Genomic DNA, 18,309 nt, shown 5'->3' with positions numbered 1-18,309 from the left:
TTTGTCTACGGTAATCACTGCAGAATGGATTATGACAACAGTAGTGGAAGAGAGAGGGCCCTGGGGCTATGGTCTTTGGGTGAGGCAGTAGAGGTGAGGAGGAGAGGTGAGGAGGGGATCAGCGAATCAGTCAGGTTTTACACACAAAACCAAACAACAAGAGTAAGTCTGGACTGAAGATCCTCAAGAGGACATTAGAGAGAAAGCCAGAGACAAGACTTAGGAGAAGAACAAATAGAATAAAATCACAAGGCAGGTAGGTTGCTTCCTCCCACAGATTGTCACCAAACTAGGTAGGATGACATGGGCATGGGAAACAAACAAATTGGTTCTCAAGCGAAACAGCACAAACAGCTGCTCAGAGGAAAAAAAGGTCTGTCCCAGAAAGACCTACTTAATAGTTTTACCAGCTTGACTGACGGTGATGTTTTGTTTTGTTTCCTGCTCAGGCAGGGGACACTTCCTTCCTGTCCAGACAGAGACAGCACCTGCACCATTTACTTTTCTGTGTGTTTCCTGTGTGTCTGAGTCTCTACACACTGTGCCTACTCCCTACACTAACTCTACTGTGCCTCTATGTGTCTACTTTCTATACTCTTAGAAAAAAGGGTTCCAAAAGGGTTCTTCAGCTGTCCACATAGGATAACCCTTTTTGGTTCCATGTAGAACTCTCTGTGGAAAGGGTTCTACATGGAACACAAATGGGTTCTTCAAAGGGTTCTCCTATGGGGACAACCGAATAACCCTTTTAGGTTCTAGATTGCATCTTTTTTCTAAGAGAGTGTGTCTCTACCGTGTCTCTAGTCTTACCAGAAGACATCAGTATGGAGCACGGAAGCTGCTCTATTTCCTCAATCAACTGGACAAATAAGCACAAAAACAGGCATTGTTTTTATTCCGCTTTCTTCCGACAGCTGGAGAAGCTAGAGAGGAAAACAAGCATGTACAGTGGCTTGGAAAGTATTCACCCCCTAGGCATTTTCCTATTTTGTTGCCTTTTGGGGGGTTTGTATCGTTTGATTTACACAACATGCCTACCACTTTGAAGATGCAAAATATTTTGTATTGTGAAGAAAACAAGAAATAAGACACACAAAAAACAGAACTTGAGCATGCATAACTATTCACACTTTTTCTGGCCACTCTTCCGTAAAGCCCAGCTCTGTGGAGTGTACGGCTTAAAGTGGTCCTATGGACAGATACTTCAATCTCCGCTGTGGAGCTTTGCGGCTCCTTCAATTGGTCTCTTTGTTGCCTCTCTGATTAATGCCCTCCTTTCCTGGTCCGTGAGTTTTGGTTGGCGGTCCCCCTGGTGCCATATTGTTTCCATTATTTAATAATGGATTTAATGGTGCTCCGTGGGATGTTCAAAGGTTCTGATATTTTTTTTTAACCTAACCCTGATCTGTACTTCTCCCCAACTTTGTCCCTGACCTGTTTGGAGAGCTCCTTGGTCTTTATGGTTCTGCTTGCTTGGTGGTGCCCCTTGCTTAGTGGTGTTACAGACTCTGGGGCCTTTCAGAACAGATCAGATCATGTGACAGATCATGTGACACTTAGATTGCACACAGGTGGACTTTATTTAACAAATTATGTGACTTCTGAAGGTAATGGGTTGCACCAGATCTTATTTAGAGGCTTCATAGCAAAGGTGTGAATACATATGCACGCACCACTTTTCCGGTTTTTATTTTGGGGAATCTGGACTATTTTGTGTATGTCCATTACATGAAATCTAAATAAAAATCTATTTAAATTACAGGTTGTAATGCAACAAAATAGGAAAAACGCCAAGGGGGATGAATAGTTTTGCAAGGCACTGTGGAACATCCATTAGCAGACGTAGCTGATTGGATGGCCATGTATTAGGAGGGAGACTGCCTAACCACCAAGCTGCCAGATCCTTGTTATTCTGTAGCATTGCTGTTAAACAAAATAGAGCAACCAATGCAAAATAGAGCAACCAATGCAAAATCTATAGTACTCCTCAATCTGTTAGGAATAATTGTGTGGAGAAAAACGAACATTCTGTTATTGGATTAGCCTACAAAGGAAAACTTCCCATGTAATTCAACGACACAGTTATTATACAGTAAGTAAGAAATATGGAAATTAGTTATGTTAAATTGAGTTATATAACATAATGACAATAATATCAGAGCGGGTAACAGGTGCATTCTCGCTTTACTTGCTGGGTGCTCTGCCATATATGAAAATGACTTGAAATTAAATCCCACGTTCAAGAACATTGGGAAACAGCGGCACTCCAAAATGTTTTTTTTTTTAAAGACATCACCTCATTTCATCTTTTTACTTTCAGCCGGGCAGGCTAACGCGTTTCAGCAATTATGCCTTCATCAGAGCATCAGGAGATGTGCTAAAGCCATTGTTTTTATGCAAGTGCTTAGGTGCACAGGGCAGTGCATAGTGGTATTCAAAACATTAGTCAACCAACAATTGTTACAATATACAGTAACAGTCAAAAGCTTCGACACATTCAAGGGTTTTTCTTTATTTTTTAAAATGTTCTATATTGTTGAATAAAAATGAAGATTATCAAAACTATGAAATAACACATATGGAATCATGAAGTAACCAAAAATAGTGTTAAACAAATCAAAATATACCCTCTGCCTTGATGACAGCTTTGCACACTGTTGGCGTTCTCTCAACCAGCTTCATGAGGTAGCCACCTCGAATGCATTTCAATTAACAGGTGTGCCTTGTTATTAAAAGTTAATTTGTGGAATTTCTTTCTGTCTTAATGCGTTTGAGCCAATCAGTTGTGTTGTGACAAGGTAGTGGTGGTACATCCGTTCTGCCAGTCACATTCTGTTAAAGTTCCCCAAAGCACACACATCCCTGGGTCGCTTTCTGTGATGTATTGTTGTCTCTACCTTCTTGCCCTTCGTGCTGTTGTCTGTGCCCAATAATGTTTGTACCCTGTTTTGTGCTGCTGTCATGTTGGGTTGCTACCATGTTGCTGTTGTCATGTGTTGCCGCCATGCTGTTGTTGTCTTAAGTCTCTCTTTATGCAGTGTTGTGTTGTCTCTCTTGTCGTGATGTGTGTTATGTCCTATATTTTTATTTCATTTTTTTAATTATTATTTAAAAAATGTAATCCCCATGTCCCCGCAGGAGGCCTTTTGCCTTTTGGTAGGCCGTCATTGTAAATAAGAATTTGTTCTTAACTGACTTGCCTGGTTAAATAAATGTTAAATAACAAATTAAATAGACACAGAAGATAGCCCTATATGGTAAAATACCAAGTCCGCATTATGGCAAGAACAGCTCAAATAAGCAGAGAAATGAGAGTCCATCATTACTTTAAGACATGAAGGTCAATCAATGCGGAAAATTAAGAACTAAAAATTAAGGAAGTTTCTTCAAGTGCAGTCGCAAAAACCATCCAGCGCTATGATTAAACTTGCTCTCATGAAAACCGCCACAGGAAAGGAAGACCCAGAGTTAGAATTGCAGCCCAAATAAATGATTCACAGAGTTCAAGTAACAGACATCTCAACATCAAAGAAACCACTACTAAAGGACACAAATAATAAGAAGAGACTTGCTTGGGCCAAGAAACACGAGCAATGAACATTAGACTGGTGGAAATCTGTCCATTGATCTGATGAGTCCAAATTTGAGATTTTTGGGTCCAGCCACTGTGTCTTTGTGAGACGCAGAGTAGGTGAACAGATGATCTCTGCATGTGTGGTTCCCAATGTGAAGCATGGAGGAGGAGGTGTTATGGTGTGGGGGTGCTTTGCTAGTGACACTGTCAGTGATTTATTTAGAATTCAAGGCACACTTAACAGCATTCTGATGCGATATACCATCCCATCTGGTTTGCGCTAAGTGGGACTATCATTTGTTTTTCAACAGGACAATGACCCAAAACACACCTCCAGGCTGTGTAAGGGCTATTTGGCCAAGAAGAAGAGTGATGTAGTACTGCATCAGATGACCTGGCCTCCACAGTCACCGGACCTCAACCCAATTGAGATGGTTTAGGATGAGTTGGACCGAAGAGTGAAAGAAAAGCAGCCAACAAGTGCTCAGTATATGTGGGAACTCCTTCAAGACTGTTGGAAAAGCATTCCAGGTGAAGCTGGTTGAGAGAATGTCAAGACTGTGCAAAGCTGTCATCAAGGCAAAGGGTGGCTACTTTGAAGAATCTCAAATATGTTTTGATTAGTTTAAAAACTTTTTTGGTTACTACATGATTGCATATGTGTTATTTCATAGTTTTGATGTCTTCACTATTATTCTACAATGTAGAAAATAGTACAAAAAATAAAGAAAAACCCTTGAATGAGTAGGTGTGTCCAAACTTTTGACTGGTACTGTATATGTGACCGACTGCCTTGATTCAGTCTTATGTATCGACATTTTAAATTGTGTGTTTTACATTGGATAAAACCAGAGACAAAGAGCTACAAAATGGTATATCATAAACTGCATTTGAGGAACAATAGGAAAGTTATTCTGCTTTGAAATTTGAACAACTTGTAACCTGCTGTAGAGCTCTTCTTTGTCTACACCCATTCAGCATCATTCACACCCTCTTAAGCTTTAGCCCCACCCAAACTCTGACCATTTTACTCGCCCTAGCAAAGCTGGTTAGGCTGTTTTCATGTTATCCAGAGCGTTGGTGACCTGTGCTGCTGGCAACAAGTTAATTGCGCTTTTTTGCCGACGTTTTACTGACACCGGCCATATTCAATAACTGTTGAGCGTTCGTAAATTCATCAGTTATTCTGCACTCTGGCACACTCAGATGAGAGTGCTCTGAAATCAGAGTAGATGGCCAGACTGAATTTACGAATGCACCCGAAATGGTTACTTGTAGTCTTTTGTAAAAACATATAGCTAATTATCTAAACAATTAAGCATATTCCCAACTCATGACGTTACTACCCTGCATGAATCTGCAGGTAGCTAACCAACCAGGTTCAATGTTAGCTAGCCAAGCAAATGGCTCTGAAATACGAATAATAAGACCATACGCGTAATGTTAGCTAGCGATCGAGCCAGCTAATGTTAGCTAGCGAGCTAACAGTACACTTTAACTTGAAATGAAAAGACTGTCAAAATTAGAAACGTGTAATATCTGAAAATGTAGCTAGCTAGACTATCTTACCCGTGGCCTGAAACCTGAGTAGATAGCCAGAGATTATTTACCAACTACATCTATCAACAGTTGTTGCAGTGACATTCTATTGAAACGGACACTTGCATAGTGGAGTCTTTTGTTATTAAGACATGTAGCTAGCTAGCTAGCTAAACAATGAACCATAAACCAACTCATGATGTTCCTACCCTGCATGAATCTGCAGGTAGCTAACCAACCAGGTTTAATGTTAGCTAGCTACATGTAACGTTAGTGAACCAGCCAGCTAACTTTAGTTATCTAACAGTACACTTTAACATAAAAAACAACACTTTCTGGCAAAATTAGATATGTGTAATATCTGAAAATGTAGCTAACTAGCTATCTTACCCATATACATCATGGATGGATGCGTCTCCTGTCACAGATGCCATGGTTGCCCTTAGTTTGAAGATGTAATCTGGAGATATGTGCTTTCTCCATCTCCTTAACTATCATACTTGAAATCCACTGATTTCAAAACTCAGTCCTCCAGAAAGTGGAGAACAACAAGTATGCAGTCTTACTATGCAATATATATATTTTTAAAGCTGCGTTAGACATGATTACCTACACATACTGACCAGCTCAAATAGATAGAAGCGTGCTCTATGGCACACTAATCCAAACTCATCTCTCGGCATGTCCAACCCACTCATTATCTCAGCCAATCACGGCTAGCGGAAAGGTTGCTGGCTTTTTTTGTGGGTAAACCAACTAGGCTCGTAATTTAAATGTTTTATTCGTATCTACAGATGGCATACAAGTTTGTTATCAAGGCACATGAAAGATCACATGTTCCAGAAGGCATTTCTGCCAAAAAACACATTTTGATTTAACAAAAAGTTTACGTTCAAATGTAGTGACCCGCAACATACGCCTAGTTTCCTGAAACGGGTCACATATACAAATACCCAGATCAGCAGAATAAACTCAAATAACATTAAGGTATCCATTTTTTGAAAGGGCCTGAACAAGAAATCATAATTTAGACCTCGAGGGTGCATGGTATTTAATCCATCAGTCCAAAGCCTTTTAGAGCGGTTGCCACTTCTGATGGATGTGACCTGTTCCAGAAAGGGATTTTCCGCCAGAGGCTGGAGCATCAGCTCTGTTTGTAGAATTGGCCAGTGTTTTAGGATTTCACTTTTGATTTTGTTTGAACAATGATTGTTACAAAGCACAGTCATGACGTGCTGTCCTTTTGGGGCTTCTGAGCTAGGAGGTGGGACCGCTGAATGACAGGTCTATAACATCCTCTGTTAGCAAACTTGTGTGTCATTTCCTTTGCCAGAGCGTCAGACTCTTTCAGTGTAGAGCAGTTGCGTCTCAGGTGTAGAAACTGGCCAGTCAGGCAGGATAGTGGTTTTGAGATGTCTCGGATGATAACTGTTGAAGTGGAGGACAGTATTCCTCTGTTGGTTTCCAATAGATCGTAGTTTGGATTTTGTTAGCATCATCCTTGAATATTTTGAGATCTAGGAAGTTGATACTGTTGGGGCCACATTCAACAGTGAATTGAAGGAAAGTCATTGTGTTGATCAGATAACGGACAAAGTAATTCAGATTCTCTTTAGATGAACCCCAAAATAAAAAAATTGTCAATGTAGCGCTTCCAAAACGTAATATGGGGAAGAAAAGGTTTAGTCTTTATTTTTAACATAAACTGCCTCTCAATTTCAAGAGCTCCAACAGAAAGTAATCAGGGGGATTTACAGTCGTCACGTGACTTTAGGAATTTGGCAATCGATTGTAGGAATAAAAGTGTACAGACTGGCCACATCTAATGTCACAAGTAGTACATCGGAATCAATTTGACAGTCATTTAAGCAGTTGAGTAGATCTTTTGTGTCTTTTAAAAATGATGGCAACTTGAAAACCATAACTTTCAGAAGAAGAAAAAATCTATGAATTTTGAAAGGGGCTCTGTGACTGATCCTGTCGCTGATAATAGGTATGGGTGAAGGCTGAGTCAGGTTCTTATGTACTTTCAGAAGGGAATAGATAACTGGGGTGACTGGATAGGTGACATTTAGGAACTCGTATTCACGCTTGGTGATCCAGCTTTGGTGAGACGCATGTTGTAACATGCCATCAATTTCGGATTTTAAAGAAGCAATAGGGTCACTTCGCAAGGGTTGATAGGAACCAGACAGTTTCAGATGCTTTCTATTTTCAGAATTATAATAGCTCATGTCCATAACAACTATTGCGCCACCTTTGTCCTCTGGTTTTATGACCATGTCCTTATTCTCCTGGAGATGTTTTAGTGCTTGTCTTTCGGCTGGAGGAAGATCGTGATATTGGGGTCCCCGGTAATTTTTTTTATATACAGTTTCCCATTCATTTTCAACCAGTCTGCCAAACAAGGTGACAAGTGGGCTTGTATGGGTAGGGAATACAAACGATGAGGGTTTTGAGAAAGAACGAGGAATAGGGGAGGGACCGCTGTGTTGGGGTTCCCCTTTCTTTGTAGGGTCTTTCGATATGTTGCTTGTACTGGATCTGTTCAGAGGGGAAAATAAATATTTCAGGTGCAGTTGTTGCATGAATTTGTAGGTATCCACCTTCAATTTGAAGGCTTTCATGTTTTGATTAGTGGATAAAGACTGTCCCTTACTTAGCATAGACTCCTGCGTCAGTGTCAAGGATGTTTTGTAGAGGTTCAGGACAGGAACTTGCCTGTCCTGGGTGACCACCTTAGTGGACCCCATGCCCTATCTGCCCCTCCTGGTCTTCTTCTTCTTGGTAGTTGGTGTCTGGCTGGGTGGAGAGCTCGGTCTTCCGCAGAAGGGGGTGCATGGTCTCATTGTCTGTGTCACTTGGAGTGCTCATCTGGTGATCGGTTGAGAAGAGATTGCCACCTGCCTGTCTGCAGGTGTATCTTGTGTTTGTTCCCTGGCGGTTGTTGTTATTCCAGTCATAGACTTTGTTGTCTTTGTAGGCCTTTAAGTCCCTCATTTTATCCCCCAATACTGCTGTAATTGTTTTTTTAGCATCTCAATGGAGGTGGTCATTTCTCAAGCAAATTCAGCTGCGTCATCTGATTTAGGGAGTTCTTTGATTTTGCTCTATACAATTTGTATAGCTCTCGAAAGGTTTAAGCGGCATTCTTCCTTTTACATACAGTTTTCAGGCATTAGTTTTCAGCCATGAACTACAATCCCGACGCTGGTTTTTAACCTTTAGAAACTTAAATAATCGTTGCAGTAAGATGCACTTACTGCAGCAGTTTTGCATAGATCCATATAGCTATGGGTGCCTCCGTCCGACAAAACTACACTTCCCAAGTTATGCATTCACACAGGTGTTCAGAGCATGCTAGATACACTACATAACCAAAAGTTTGTGGACACCTGCTCGTCGAACATTTAATTCCAAATTCATGCGTATTAATATGGAGTTGGTCGCCCCTTTGCTGATATAACAGCCTCCACTCTTCTGGGAAGGCTTGCCAATACAACATTGCTGCAGGGACTTGCTTCCGTTCAGCCACAAAAACATTTGTGAGGTCGAGCACTATTAGGCATGGCTCGCAGTCGGCGTTCCAATTCATCCCAAAGGTGTTCGATGGAGTTGAGGTCAGGGCTCTGTGCAGGCCAGTCAAGATCTTCTACACCAATCTCGACAAACCATTTCTGTATGGACCTCGCATTGTCATGCTGAAACAGGAAAGGGCCTTCCCTAAACTGTTGCCAGGAAGTTGGAAGTACAGAATCATCTAGAATGTCATTGTATGCTGTAGCGTTAAGATTTCCCTTCACTGGAACTAAGGGGCCTAACCCAAACCATGAAAAACAGCCCCAGCCTTATTCCTCCTCCACCAAACTTTACAGTTGGCACTATGCAGTTAGGCAGGTAGCGTTCTCCTGGCATCTGCCAAACCGAGATTTGTCCATCGGACTGCCAGATGATGAATCATGACTCATCACTCCAGAAAACGCATTTCCACTGCTCCAGAGTCCAATGGCTTTACACCACTCCAGCTGATGCTTGGCATTGCGCATGGTGATCTTAGACTTTTGTGTGGCTGCTTGGCCATGGAAACCCATTTCAGGAATCTCCCGACGAACAGTTATTGTGCTGATGTTGCTTCCAGAGGCAGTTTGGAACTCGGTAGTGAGTGTTGCAACCGAGGATATACGTTTTTTTACGCACTACGCGCTTCAACCCTCACCTGTCCCGTTCTGTGAGCTTGCGTGGCCTACCACTTCGTGGCTGACACGTTGGTGGCCCAAGACATTTCCACTTCACAATAACAGTACTTACAGTTAACCAGGGCAGCTCTTGCAGGGAAGAAATTTTACGAATGGAATTATTGGAAAGGTGGCATCCTATGACCATGGCACCTTGAGAATCACTGAGCTCTTCAGTAAGGCCACTCTACTGCCAATGTTTGTCTATGGAGATTGCATGGCTGTGTGCTCGATTTTATACACCTGTCACCAACGGGTTTGGCTGAAATAGCCGAATCCACTAATTTGAAGGGGTGTCCACATACTTTTGTATATATAGTGTAGCTAATTAGCGCAGGTGGCCGCCTCGTCTTCCGTCTGTTTTCTTTAAACAAGCACTGTAACATGGAGATAAGGCTGTGTGGGAACACTAGCCCTAACAAGGTGTGTATCAATTTAACCTTCTGTTTTTGAAAATTATTTGTTGTTGATATGAAAGATAAGGTCCTTATGCTTCCAAAACAGTATCGCAAGTGACGGGCGTTGATGTTCAGATTGAGCGTCGGGGCTCTTAACAAAAAAAACCCTGTACAGAAGAAGCCTTCATCCAATGACTCTTATGTGTAATTGCTTTAATCAATAATGAGAACCTCAAGGTTAAAAGTGCACTTGTTTAGTATCTGCTCCCATCTGGTATGCCAATAATACCATCAGCATATTTTCAATGTCATCTTATGTTTCTATAGTTCAGTTCCTATAGTTCAGAATAGAACGTGCACAGATTTCACCTGTCTCTTGTCCATGATAGAATGCTGGCCAGTCTAATAGTAAAAATACTTTTGAGCTATCTGTTCTTCACTATACATTTTTTTTGACAACTTTTACTTCACTACATTTCTAAAGAAAAATAATGTACTTTTTACTCCATACATTTTCCTGACACCCAAAAGTACATTGTGAATACTTAGAAAGACAGGAAATTGTCAAATTCACACACATCAAGAGAACATCCCTGGTCATCCCTACTGCCTCTGACCTGGAGGACTGACTAAACACACATGAGTTTTGGAGTGTGCCCCTGGCTATCTGTAAATTTAAAACAAAAACAAGAAAATGGTGCCATCTGGTTTGCTTAATATGAAGAATTTGAAATTATTTTGATACTTAAGTATATTAAAAACTAAATACTTTTACTCCCGTAGTATTTTAAATGGGTGACTTTTACTTGAGTCATTTTCTATTAAGGTATCTTACTTTTTCTCAAGTTACTTTTTCCACCACTGACCATAGGGAGGAAATTATTGGCATTCCTCAATACTGAAGCAAACATAGCAGTTTGTCCATAGTGACACAAGAGGGGGGAAAGTCCCCAACAAACACATACCCCAACAAACCCCCCCCCCCCCCCCCCCCCCCCACACGAACACACACACACTATTCACGGGCTATCCTCTTCCACCGCCTAGTTATACTATGCTAGTTCTATCTCTCTATATTACTTCTATACAGTCTACCATCCAATAGCCTACTCCGTGCAGAGTCGTTTCATTACAGAGCAGTAATAATAGTATGCCAGATTCCATTCAATAGGAGAAGAAGACTAAAATAATTAGTCCAAAATAAAGGAGTAAGAGACCCGTTTCAAAATGGAACAGCGATAATGTTATAGGGAAGACATTTAGTAATGCGCAACTTCATCCAAAGTTTTGCATGCCGGCTGATGTTCTTACGTTGATTTGCAAGACATCCACATACTAGCCTACTTCCAGATGCCATTTGATTTGACACGACCATACTATACCACAGGCAGACAGTGACAACATCCTACAGGACACTTGGTGTCAATCTTTTTTTTAACGAAGAGAGCACGACTATAGCCAACTATAACAACAACAATACAGTAGGTACTAGAAGGCGTATGTCTTTGCTTAGAACCAAACTGGAAGGGGAGAGACGTAAAACAAAAACCATACGTCGATTTTAATAGATGAGCATTAAATAACATACGAACATATGGTTAAAGGGGTGGTCACAATGTGCAGAATAAACATCACCCATAGTGAGAAAGGAAGATCGATATATTGTCGCAACAAAATGCATCCCGCCTCAAGTATCAGGTCTATAACGCAGCCTAAAGGATAGCAGCAACATTCTGACAGCATCGCTACATTGTAGACACGATACTTATTCAGGTCCGTGTTGTTATGAACAATCAACCAACCGTTGACCAAACATTGAAATGTTTCAATAACTGTTTGAAAACATATTATAACCGTGGAACAAGTGAATACATGTTATAACACTCATGTAAAATACTTTATCAATGAAAAATAACTTCGTACGTACGCGCAGAGGAGGTGGATCAGTTAAAGGAATTATTAAAGGAATTAGCAGCGAAGGAAATTACAAAGAAGAGAGAGATGTGAAATGTACACTTTTTTAATATAACGTACCTTTCATGTGAAAAACAAATCCTAATTCCTTTTCAAAAACAATGAATCCGATCAAGTTGCATCAAAACGCTATAGTACATCCAATTTTGTCGTCAGCAAATGCAGACTAAAGTTTTAAATTTAAACGGGGATTACACGCGTGTGTCGAGCGCCAGACTTCTATCCCTTTGGAACAGTAATAAGTAGGAATACATGTGGAAGGTGGAAGGGTGGCTTCAAACCATGGATAGGGGGGTTAGTACAGATTTGATATACTTTAGTAGTTGTTTTAATACCGATTGTTATTCCGTGAAAATATCCGTAAATGCATGTCTATTTTAATAGTCCAAGTATTCTCCTAGAGATATTCCGTTGCTCTTTTGATATATATAAAGACTATGTAGATCGTAGGCAACTGCTCCCCCCTCAACGACTACCAGTTGGTATCGCCCACGGCTGCCTGTCATTCCATTCCTCCGGTCCCATGATTCCATACTGTAGCAGTGCAGTAGTATTTTGGAAGCCTGGTGGCACGGGGTGGGTAATACTGTATTTAGTAGTCTATTCTTGAATGGAATGTCCACTCAAAAACTATATTTTGGTATTGTTTTCATTAGTACACTGTTGATAGTCCCTAAATGTTGTGTATGTCAGCAGTCGAGTTTTCAAGATGTTTGACTTTCAAGAAGCAAAGTGTCATGGGCCACATCATCACGATGATACAAAATTACATGTATAGGTATAGAGTTTGAAACAGTCAACGTTTCTGCTTGATTTTAGATGTATAAGTCATAGGCTACTGGAATCATAATATGGATGGGGAGAAGATAATAAATACACCACATTTTTTAAGTCATCCAAGAATGTCATCAGAAATGTAGACTACTACAGTGGACAATAGGATAGTAGATTATAGGCTGCACATTGCAGAATTGGTTTGGTTTTAGAGAGAAACTGCTTGTCTGTATTTTCCCATTGTGAAGAAATTACATGTGGTGTGACCCTAAAAAGCTCCTGTTACAATGGACTCTGGAGGACCATAAGACTTTATCCTGCTAGTCCAGAGCACCTCCCCCTACAACAGGTCAGGAAATGCTCCGGAAAAGAGACAGTCTGCGTCCTTAACGGAACCCTATTCTCTTTATAGCTAGTCCATTATTCTTGACCAGAGCCCTATGGGCCCTGGTTACCCTATGTGTCCAGGTTAAAGTTAGTGCAGTAAATAGGGAATATTTGGGTGCCATTTGGGATACAGCCAAAGTTTAGGAAAAGTATAGTGGGGACAACAAGGACCTAGTTTGAGAAAAGTGCTCCAAAATCCTGCTAGTGCACACACAGTATATGCTGTAAATGGGACAGCATTTTCTATGTGTCCTAGACTAAGTTTAGTCTCGCGGACCAGACTTTCTCCCCAAGCTCTATGCAACAACCTCTGGACGGGGTTAGACTGAATTATATGAAAAGGAACCCTCAAGGAATATATTCAGTTTATTAGGTACATCACCCCATTCACGAAAATGGTTCGCTCCTCCAGACAGTGGGTCACGTTGCAGTAGCTTGCTATATGAAGCAGGCAGACAGGCATTGAGGCATTCAATTGCTGTTCGATTTAATGTTAGAATGGGCAAAATGAGTGACCTATGCGACTTTGAGCGTTGTATCATCGTCAGTGCCAGGTGCGCTGGTTCCAGTATCTCAGAAACGGCCGGCCTCCTAGGCTTTTCACGCACGACAGTGTCTAGGGTTCGCCGAGAATGATATGACAAACAAAAAACATTGTCAGTGGCAGTCCTGTGGGCGAAAACAGCTCATTGATGAGAGGTTGAAGGAGAATGGCAAGAATCATGCAAGCTAACAGGCGGGCCACAAACAGGCAAATAACGAAGCAGTACAAACAGCAGTGAGCAGAACGGCATCTCAGAACGCACAACTTGTCGGTCCTTGTCACGGATGGGCTATTGCAGCAGATGACCACACACGGGTTCCACTCCTGTCAGCTAAAAACAAGAAGACGCAGCTCCAGTGGGCACGCCATCAACACTGGGAAATTGAGTAGTGGAAAAACATTGCCTGGTCCGACGAATCCCGGGTCCTGTTGCGATATGCTGATGACAGTCAGGATTTGGCGAAAGCAGTATGAGTCCATGACCCCATCCTGCCTCGTGTCAACGGTACAGGCTGGTGGCGGTGGTGTAGTAGTGTGGGGAATGTTTTCCTGGCACACATCAGGTCCCTTGATACCAATTGAGAAACATTTTTATGCCCCAAGGAATTCAGACTGTTCTGGAGGGTGGTCTGACCTGGCACTAGATGTGTGAACCTAATAAATTGGCCACTGAGTGTATGTCAATGTATGTTTAATACTTCCATCAAAATATGTTTCATTATTTTATTAATCATCTCACAGCCCTGCAACTAGGGCTGTTGCGGTGACCATATTACCGCCACACCAGGAGTCATGAGTCATGACCGCGGTAAAATTCCACCTGACTGACTCTGGACATGTGTTGGTAAAACCCAACTCGCTAAATACCTGAGCTAATGGCCTGGTACTTAGTGCTCTGTTGTCCCTCTAACAACTCTGACATCAATGCAAATGCAATCAAAATTCACATCATAAAAACAGCATCAATTTTTTAAAACTCACCTCACTGTGATGATCAATTTGAAGAGATACTTAACATGTGAGACTGGCAGTTTTGACCGGCTGACAAAATGTCATGACCGCCACAGCCACCTGCAACACTTTCATAAGAGAGAGAATGTCTAGTTTACAACCCTCAACCAATCACAAGGCTGGAATACTTTCCTTTGAAGTTTCCTTCCTCGTCTTGCCTTTTCCTGTATAATGTCATCATCAGTAATGGCAACATGGTCAACTTGGAGTAGGCTGCATCCCAAATGGCACCCTATTCCCTATATAGTGTACTACTTTTGCGAAGGGCCCATAGTGCAGTAAATAGTGCACTACAGGGGATAGGGTGCCATTTGGAATGTACAGGTGATCTCTGATCTGCCCCTCTTTGTTGCTCTGTTGACATGTAATTAGAGCAACCATAGAAATATAATTACTAGAGAAGAAAAAGCCCCTCAGACAACAATTAATTTATACTTGAATGGGAGTGCTCATTCTAGTAATTGTATTTATATGGACCCAACCCAGTGCAGACTGCCTGCCTGTCAGTGTAGAGAAATGGAGTGGCCAACATGAAAAGGGGCATGGTCGGAAGTCAAATCAAATCAAATCAAATTTTATTTGTCACATACACATGGTTAGCAGATGTTAATGCGAGTGTAGCGAAATGCTTGTGCTTCTAGTTCCGACAATGCAGTAATAACAAGTAATCTAACTAACAATTCCAAACTACTGTCTTGTACACAGTGTAAGGGGATAAAGAATATGTACATAAGGATATATGAATGAGTGATGGTACAGAGCAGCATAGGCAAGATACAGTAGATGGTATCGGGTACAGTATGTACAAATGAGATGAGTATGTAAACAAAGTGGCATAGTATAGTATAAAGTGGCTAGTGATACATGTATTACATAAGGATACCGTCGATGATATAGAGTACAGTATATACGTATGCGTATGAGATGAATAATGTAGGGTAAGTAACATTTATATAAGGTAGCATTGTTTAAAGTGGCTAGTGATATATTTACATCATTTCCCATCAATTCCCATTATTAAAGTGGCTGGAGTTGAGTCAGTGTCAGTGTGTTGGCAGCAGCCACTCAGTGTTAGTGGTGGCTGTTTAACAGTCTGATGGCCTTGAGATAGAAGCTGTTTTTCAGTCTCTCGGTCCCAGCTTTGATGCACCTGTACTGACCTCGCCTTCTGGATGATAGCGGGGTGAACAGGCAGTGGCTCGGGTGGTTGATGTCCTTGATGATCTTTATGGCCTTCCTGTGACATCGGGTGGTGTAGGTGTCCTGGAGGGCAGGTAGTTTGCCCCCGGTGATGCGTTGTGCAGACCTCACTACCCTCTGGAGAGCCTTACGGTTGAGGGCGGTGCAGTTGCCATACCAGGCGGTGATACAGCCCGCCAGGATGCTCTCGATTGTGCATCTGTAGAAGTTTGTGAGTGCTTTTGGTGACAAGCCGAATTTCTTCAGCCTCCTGAGGTTGAAGAGGCGCTGCTGCGCCTTCTTCACGATGCTGTCTGTGTGAGTGGACCAATTCAGTTTGTCTGTGATGTGTATGCCGAGGAACTTAAAACTTGCTACCCTCTCCACTACTGTTCCATCGATGTGGATAGGGGGGTGTTCCCTCTGCTGTTTCCTGAAGTCCACAATCATCTCCTTAGTTTTGTTGACGTTGAGTGTGAGGTTGTTTTCCTGACACCACACTCCGAGGGCCCTCACCTCCTCCCTGTAGGCCGTCTCATCGTTGTTGGTAATCAAGCCTACCACTGTTGTGTCGTCCGCAAACTTGATGATTGAGTTGGAGGCGTGCGTGGCCACGCAGTCGTGGGTGAACAGGGAGTACAGGAGAGGGCTCAGAACGCAACCTTGTGGGGCCCCAGTGTTGAGGATCAGCGGGGAGGAGATGTTGTTGCCTACCCTCACCACCTGGGGGCGGCCCGTCAGGAAGTCCAGTACCCAGTTGCACAGGGCGGGGTCGAGACCCAGGGTCTCGAGCTTGATGACGAGCTTGGAGGGTACTATGGTGTTGAATGCCGAGCTGTAGTCGATGAACAGCATTCTCACATAGGTATTCCTCTTGTCCAGATGGGTTAGGGCAGTGTGCAGTGTGGTTGAGATTGCATCGTCTGTGGACCTATTTGGGCGGTAAGCAAATTGGAGTGGGTCTAGGGTGTCAGGTAGGGTGGAGGTGATATGGTCCTTGACTAGTCTCTCAAAGCACTTCATGATGACGGATGTGAGTGCTACGGGGCGGTAGTCATTTAGCTCAGTTACCTTAGCTTTCTTGGGAACAGGAACAATGGTGGCCCTCTTGAAGCATGTGGGAACAGCAGACTGGTATAGGGATTGATTGAATATGTCCGTAAACACACCGGCCAGCTGGTCTGCGCATGCTCTGAGGGCGCGGCTGGGGATGCCATCTGGGCCTGCAGCCTTGCGAGGGTTAACACGTTTAAATGTCTTACTCACCTCGGCTGCAGTGAAGGAGAGACCGCATGTTTTCGTTGCAGGCCGTGTCAGTGGCACTGTATTGTCCTCAAAGCGGGCAAAAAAGTTATTTAGTCTGCCTGGGAGCAAGACATCCTGGTCCGTGACTGGGCTGGGTTTCTTCCTGTAGTCCGTGATTGACTGTAGACCCTGCCACATGCCTCTTGTGTCTGAGCCGTTGAATTGAGATTCTACTTTGTCTCTGTACTGGCGCTTAGCTTGTTTGATAGCCTTGCGGAGGGAATAGCTGCACTGTTTGTATTCGGTCATGTTACCAGACACCTTGCCCTGATTAAAAGCAGTGGTTCGCGCTTTCAGTTTCACACGAATGCTGCCATCAATCCACGGTTTCTGGTTAGGGAATGTTTTAATCGTTGCTATGGGAACGACATCTTCAACGCACGTTCTAATGAACTCGCACACCGAATCAGCGTATTCGTCAATGTTGTTATCTGACGCAATACGAAACATCTCCCAGTCCACGTGATGGAAGCAGTCTTGGAGTGTGGAGTCAGCTTGGTCGGACCAGCGTTGGACAGACCTCAGCGTGGGAGCCTCTTGTTTTAGTTTCTGTCTGTAGGCAGGGATCAACAAAATGGAGTCGTGGTCAGCTTTTCCGAAAGGGGGGCGGGGCAGGGCCTTATATGCGTCGCGGAAGTTAGAGTAACAATGGTCCAAGGTCTTTCCTCCCCTGGTTGCGCAATCGATATGCTGATAAAATTTGGGGAGTCTTGTTTTCAAGACTCCCCAAATTGCCCAAATTGCCTACTCAGGCCATGCTAAACCCCCTTGGCCCTGCTCCTAGTGCTTTGATGTGACTGTAGAAAAGCTGGGCCCTGTGAACTACAAAGCCACCGAGACCATTCACCCCAGGACCCATAGACCACAAATCCCCATTCCCTGTCCTGTCTGTCTCCACCGCAGAGCTACTCAGGTTACCAGGCCTACTCTGAGACATAGAAGTAGGGATCGTAGCAATCGAGGAAACACAAGCTAATTCATTAGGACAGGATCCAGTGGAAAGCTGAGTCACCTGTCATTACGGTTGTTTATACCATATTCAACAGACTATTACAACAGGTAGCCTGGCTTATTGTACACACACACACACACACACACACACACACACACACACACACACACACACACACACACACACACACACACACACACACACACACACACACACACACACACACACACACACACACACACACACACACACACACTAATATACCTGGGCATCACTTATCTTGTGACCTTGTGAGTGATTAAACTCTGTTACTAAACCCATTCTATCCCTGAGCCCCCACTAATGTGATAGTCCTAATGTGTTACAGTCATCACACATCTCCCCCTCACCACCCTACTCCAACCCACCCCTCCTGTCCGCCTCCCCCACCCTCCTGC

The 18,309-nt window shown here is 42.9% G+C and overlaps 1 protein-coding gene across 1 annotated transcript in view; it reads right to left on the bottom strand.

Annotated features, from left to right (window-relative positions):
• LOC139374963 (FERM domain-containing protein 6-like) overlaps positions 1-11,949 on the bottom strand; it is a 79,748-nt gene extending 67,799 nt beyond the window's left edge. The window contains exon 1 of the mRNA XM_071116248.1: positions 11,781-11,949. The gene's annotated coding sequence lies outside the window, so the exon portion shown is untranslated. The remainder of the gene's footprint in view (positions 1-11,780) is intronic.
• Positions 11,950-18,309: the final 6,360 nt, after the last annotated feature.

The sequence above is a fragment of the Oncorhynchus clarkii genome, chromosome 19 (assembly GCF_045791955.1).
Source record: "Oncorhynchus clarkii lewisi isolate Uvic-CL-2024 chromosome 19, UVic_Ocla_1.0, whole genome shotgun sequence".
Lineage (NCBI taxonomy): Eukaryota > Metazoa > Chordata > Actinopteri > Salmoniformes > Salmonidae > Oncorhynchus > Oncorhynchus clarkii.
Note: the sequence above shows the minus strand (reverse complement) of the source record. Positions and strands in the feature narration are given on the sequence as shown.